A 5,891-nucleotide genomic window follows, 5' to 3' on the forward strand; every position below is an offset into this window, starting at 1 on the left:
GTGCAGGGAGAGCAGTGGGTGCAGGGGGGCCTCCATGCTCCCCATCCCTGAACAGCTTTCTTCATGGTTTTATATGTGGGAATCACTCAACAAGCTTGAAACCCCTGCCTAGGGCGTGGGTGCCAAGGAGAGAAGCGTACGATTTTAGGGAGGACGCAAACTTGATCCAGACTCAAGGCTCTTTAGTGGCAAAAAGAGAAAAGGACCGTGATGTCTTCAGACTCTCTGGGTTCACAGTGGAAAATCATGAGCAGGTTTGTAAAAAGCAATTCTCTTCTTCAAACCGAAGTTCAGTAAAAGGAAAGTCTTTTCTTCTCCATGGAGACTGGCCTTTGCCACTGGCCAGGCTGGCGCTGGCACCACCTCTGGCGGAACTGTTCTCCCGGTGCTGAGCCGCGCAGGCTGAGGGCGACCGGGCTGGCTGCGGGGAGATTTGCGGTTCCCACCTGGCGGGTTCTGAGGATGGGTGCGCCTCTCTCTCGCTGGAGGAAATGTCGGGGGACTCCCTTCTCCCGTTAGGCATAGACTCAGGCTCCCAGAGGCCGGGCGGTGGGGAGATGGAATGCCCAGCTTGCCAGGCTGAACACAGGGACTCCCAGTCGGCCGGCCGCAGTGGGGACTGATCCACAGCCATGGAACGAAGCCCATTCGTGATGCAGTTGGCGGCACCATTTGCAAAAGATACTTCTGGTTGTGGCTTTGTCCGCTGAGAAGGGACACGCCGCTGCTCTGGAGGCCTGTCGCTCTCATTCCCAGGACACTCTCCACGCTGGCGCAGGGCTCAGTCCCGGGGGCTCCTGACAGTGATCAGCGCTCGGAGAAGCATTCATCCCCCCGCTGCTGATGAAAAGGACACACGGGGATTCCACTCCATCTCTACAGGCTTCTGCACCCGCCGGCACGCACTCTCATTTCTTCCACTGCGACACAGGTGACAGCTTAAATCCAGCCATCAGCTGAGCCAGAGCCAGAGGCAGATGCCCGCGGCGGTCAAGGCGTGTTGATGGCCAGAGCTGCCTGGCTCCTTCAGAGCAGCTCAGCACGTTAAACGTCCATTAAAGAAACTTTCAGGCCAAGATAACTCTACTGGTGAATTTTACATTTAATTCTTTATAAATATTTCCAAAAATAGAAGTATCCTTCTTTTTTTTAAACACATTTTTTATTGATTTCAGAGAGGAAGGGAAATGAGGAGAGAGAGAGAAACATCAATGATGAGAGAGAGTCATTGATCAGCTGCCTCCTGTATGCACCCTACTGAGGATTGAGCCCACAATCTGGGCATGTGCCCTAACCTCCTGCTTTATAGGTCAACACTCAACCACTGAGCCATACCCACTGGGCAGAAGCACCCTTTTTAAATTCATTTTATGAAGTGAGTTTTATCCTGATATGAAATCTAGATAGACATTAAAATATAGGAAAATTACAGAACACAGTCTCTTATCACCATAGATGCAAAAACCTCTGCCAAAATTTGGAAGAAATGTATCAAAACAATAATACATTATGATCATGTGGAATTGATCCAAGGAATTCATAGTTAGCTGAGTAATTGAAAACCAATAAAAATAAAACAAAACAAACAAGCAAATTGTCAACCACAAATTTTACATTCAGAAAAAAATTTCCACAAAAAAGAATAAGAAATTGAGGTATTCCTAGATAATTAAAAACTGAATTTGTCACTAGGAGATATGCCATATAAGAAACATTGAAGTCTTTTTTAATGAAATGATGGAATACTAGACAGTAACTCCAATCTATAGGAGGAAATAAAGAGCATAAGTAAAAGTAACTACATAGGTCAACGTAAAAGTATAAGTGTAGTGTTGCTTGGAACTCCTTTTTTTCTATCTAATTGAAAGACAAAATAGAGAAATAGTTATGAATCTGTGTGTTTAGGCATACAATATAGATGTTTAAGTTGTGAAAATTATACAACTAGGAGGAAATGCAGGGTGGTGATTTTTTGCCTAAATACTGATGTTTATAGATATTTCATGAAACCATGATCATATACTTTGCACTGACAGTTTTCTAACCTCAGACAAAACATATAGAAGATATAAATAGTGTCCTGAGTTAGGCTGTGCAAACTGAAGACTATAAAATGATGGGAAATGCTCAAGTTGTATGTCTTCTGCATGATTATATTCACCTCTATTTCTTTTTTACAACCACATGATTTGGGTAAAATTTGTTGTTGCTGTTTCCCTGTTTGTTGTTGGCTTTATTGGTCTTTGAGTAAACATAAATTCTTCAAAGCCATTCAGAGAAGAAGTGGACCCTCACGGGCTGGAGACAGCGAGAGTCCTGGGGGACAGCCCTGGACTAGACAGGAGCTGCTGTGTGGAAAGAGGCTCATTCTAAGTGGGTCGATCTGTATTAGTTTCACCACTTGAAACGCTGAAGGCACACTTTTGTGTGGTGGTGTTTGGGGACTTTTGGGACACACTATATTTATATTCTATTAAACTAGGTCAGCTGCTTTGTTGGGACGATCCCAGAGGGAGCTACACATTTCCCCTAAAGAGAGCAAGCAGAGTTCTCGTGTTTGGCTGGTTTTTGTGTCCCAACCCTTTCTGCTGCAGTCTAACCTCTTCATGTCCTGTGTCCCAGTGATTAAACAGCGACTCATTCATTTCAAAATGTTTCTTTAATGTGTATTGTGCTGAACTTCATTGTGCTAGGTGTTATGGGGAATATGAAATCCAGCTGTCAAGGAGACTGCGATTTACAAGGGTAGTAAGGCACATAAACACATAACTATGAAAAGGGCACAGAGAGGAGTTAGGGAAAGCTGTTAAGTTTGAGGTGCAGGCAAATTACTCAAGAGGAAGTGTCACTAGGTAGCTAGAAACAAAGTCATACTGGATGAAGCTCTAGGGAAAGAAAAGAGAGGTCCCACATACACATCGTTTTTTATAATTAAAACAAGTAAACCAACAAGATGTGATTTCTGATATTTTCAACACACTTTAATACAAAACATAATTTTTATAATATTCATGTAAGTAAAAACCTGTGTCAGCCACAGGAACAACATCAAAATGGGAGTGGCCCTGGCTGGTGTGGCTCAGGCCCATGCACCAGAAGGTCACAGGCTCGACTGAGTCAGGGCACGTGCCCGGTTACAGGCTCAATCCCCACTGGGGGACTTGCAGGAGGCAGCCGATGGATGTTGCCCTCTCACATTGAGGTTTCTCTCTCTCCCATCCCCTCTTCCTTCTTTTCTCTCTAAAATCAGTTAAAAATAGTTTAAAAACCAGTGGTGATTAAGTGAAGCTTGCATGTAGTAGATTGCAGATTTGAGAGTGGCATCTAGTTCCACACATTTAGGAAGTGATATTGAATTCTGGTTTTGTATTTTAATTAGGGCACTAACAGCTTAGTATGCATTAAAAGCAGATAAAATGTCTAAAAATCAGGTCATGTGAAGAATGCCAATTCAAATGAATTGTTCACCTTTAAAAAGAAAAGGCTTAGAACCAATGATAGCTTTCTTTAAACAATGATGGTAGATCAGTATTATTTATTGTTATTCTAGAGACCAGAAATAAAGTCATAAGGGAAAGTTCTAAGGATGCAATTTTCAGCTTCTGACAGGAACTAACTGGCTGACATTCTCTGCTGGCAACTCAAGTGAAGCATTTGGTTGTTATCTGTGAGTAACCTCAGCGGCAGTGCAATGGCTCCAGGGAGATGCTTCTCACACTTGAAGGTTCATTTGAATCACGTAGAGTCTTGAAAATGCTGTTGGTCGCCAAATACACATTGGCTTTCACCCTTAAGAGAATCTTAAGGTTCAATACAGTTGCTGGAGTTCCAATGTATGGTCACACTTCAGCACTGGAAAGGAGGATAAAGAAATTGCTCCTTTTGAAGAAAACAACTCAATAGACGCAGATAACTGCTGCTGACACCTTCTTGGCACGTGACTGAATGTTACTGATAGGGGGAAGGGCATATAATGAGAATAGAGCCACAGTTGTCTAATAATCATTCATCTCACTAACTGTACATGAGAAGTTTTCTTACAGACCCTGGGAAACTGGAGGATGAAACAAGGCTGTGAGAAGATAAGATGCTTCGATGGGTCCATGACTCAGAAAAGAAATACATTCGAGAACAGACAAGGACAGGACATGCTTTGATTTGGTTGCTGTGCTGTACCCTGACTCCCTCTGGGAGTTTTTCTCAGGAGCGCTGACCATTCTCCAGTCCCAGGAACAGGGTGAGCTGTTTGTAGCATTATAGAAGATTAGCCACCTTGTTATCCGACTTTGAGCTCCTGAAGGCTGGACTACAGACTCTACCCTTCCCTTTCCATGTTATACTTGCAGCTCGCAGTTGCACGTACCTATCTTCTCCCTCGTGTATATAATCAGCCAACTGGTAAGCGGGGCGGGGGGGGCGGGGTCAGAGCAGATGTTTGTGGATGACCTACTGCTCTCCATACTGCCAGCAGTATTGGAAAAAAAAACGTCCATATATGACTCAATCCTTTTTCTGCCTAATTGGCTCAAGTAGTGACAGGCAGCCTGGACGCCTTGGTTGTCTGGTTACATTACTACAAGGGAATCTGAGAAAGGTGGGTTTCTGAGCTAAGCACGTTGTCTAGGGTTTTGTTTCTAAGAAATAATGACTTAATTGGAATATTATGGATCAATGGACCCTGGGGGTCATCTAGCAGTCTCCACCACCAATGGTGAGTCAATGAAGAGTTTTGAATTGAAAGAGGATACCCCCAAAGGACTGTTACTGAAAGATAAATATAAAAGTGGTACCTGGAATGAAATTAAATGTTGGAAGAGTCTGTAATCAAAAGGAATCCTGGGGATGTTGGACTAGACTAGAGTATTCAGGATGAAGTGGAAAAAGAAAGCAGTATAGGATGGGCACAACAAAGATCTGATTGATGCCTTGGTGAAGAGACCCATGAAGTTTAGCTAATAAGTGAGTTGGAGAGATGATGAAATCCACATCAGAGATAGGAATGGTAAGATGTTGAAGAAGAAGTAAGTTTTGTTTCAGATAAATTGTGTTTGCTGTCAGGATGGAACATCAAGGGGAGATGGGAATTGTGAAACCTTTCATGGTTGAGACCAGAGGACTCCAGCTCAGGACACAATCAGTGTTGAAGGGGATGATGGGTTTTAAGGTTTTTCATATGTTCCACTCTTCCACGTGGATGTCTATAATCACCTCACATTTTATTTGTCCAAAGCAGAATTCTCAACCACCTTCACTCATTCTACATGTTAAAAGGCACAGAGAATGCTAGTCTGTTTTTATATTCTTCTCAACAAAAGACCAATGCATAGTGAAATGTGCTAAAAATGGCTATGCTAAAAAAGAGTGAGGATAAAACTCTGAAACCAAATATAAATCATTTGATATTATCTACTCTTTGAGAATAGATGATAACCCCTCTCTGAATTTTGAATTATTTCCTATAACCCAGCCTTTGGATGCCTTCAGATTTATTGGAGTTATCTACTTAAAAGGAATAATAACCCATGAAAGCAAAGTATACCAATTTAGCCAGCTTACACAGCACTATTCTAGAGAAACTCAATTTTGCAAATTCCAATTTAGATGCATCTATTAATTGAATTTTAGACAAAGTTTCCTGCCTTTTCTCTGGTTAAGAAACTGATTTACCCTTAACAATCTATTCCTATTGCCAGAGGCCAAGTATGAGACCATTCCGAACTTGCCTTCTGGTGGTTGATACAAGGTCCCTGGCCACAGCCTTAGCTGTCACCTGAGCGGCGTTCTCTTCCTTTGAATTGGATTTTCTCCTTCTTCCTTTTGTTCCTCTGGACCAGCGGTTCTCAACCTTCTGGCCCTTTAAGAGCATTGGCCTGCTGACTGAAGGGTCCAGG

The 5,891-nt window shown here is 42.8% G+C and overlaps 1 pseudogene; it reads right to left on the bottom strand.

The window, feature by feature from the left end:
- Positions 1 to 244: 244 nt before the first annotated feature.
- LOC138998076 (transcription cofactor vestigial-like protein 1) lies at positions 245 to 4,460 on the bottom strand (annotated as a pseudogene).
- Positions 4,461 to 5,891: the final 1,431 nt, after the last annotated feature.

The sequence above is a fragment of the Myotis yumanensis genome, unplaced genomic scaffold (assembly GCF_028538775.1).
Source record: "Myotis yumanensis isolate MYYU_CA2020_CCGP unplaced genomic scaffold, mMyoYum1.0.hap1 SCAF_19, whole genome shotgun sequence".
NCBI lineage: Eukaryota > Metazoa > Chordata > Mammalia > Chiroptera > Vespertilionidae > Myotis > Myotis yumanensis.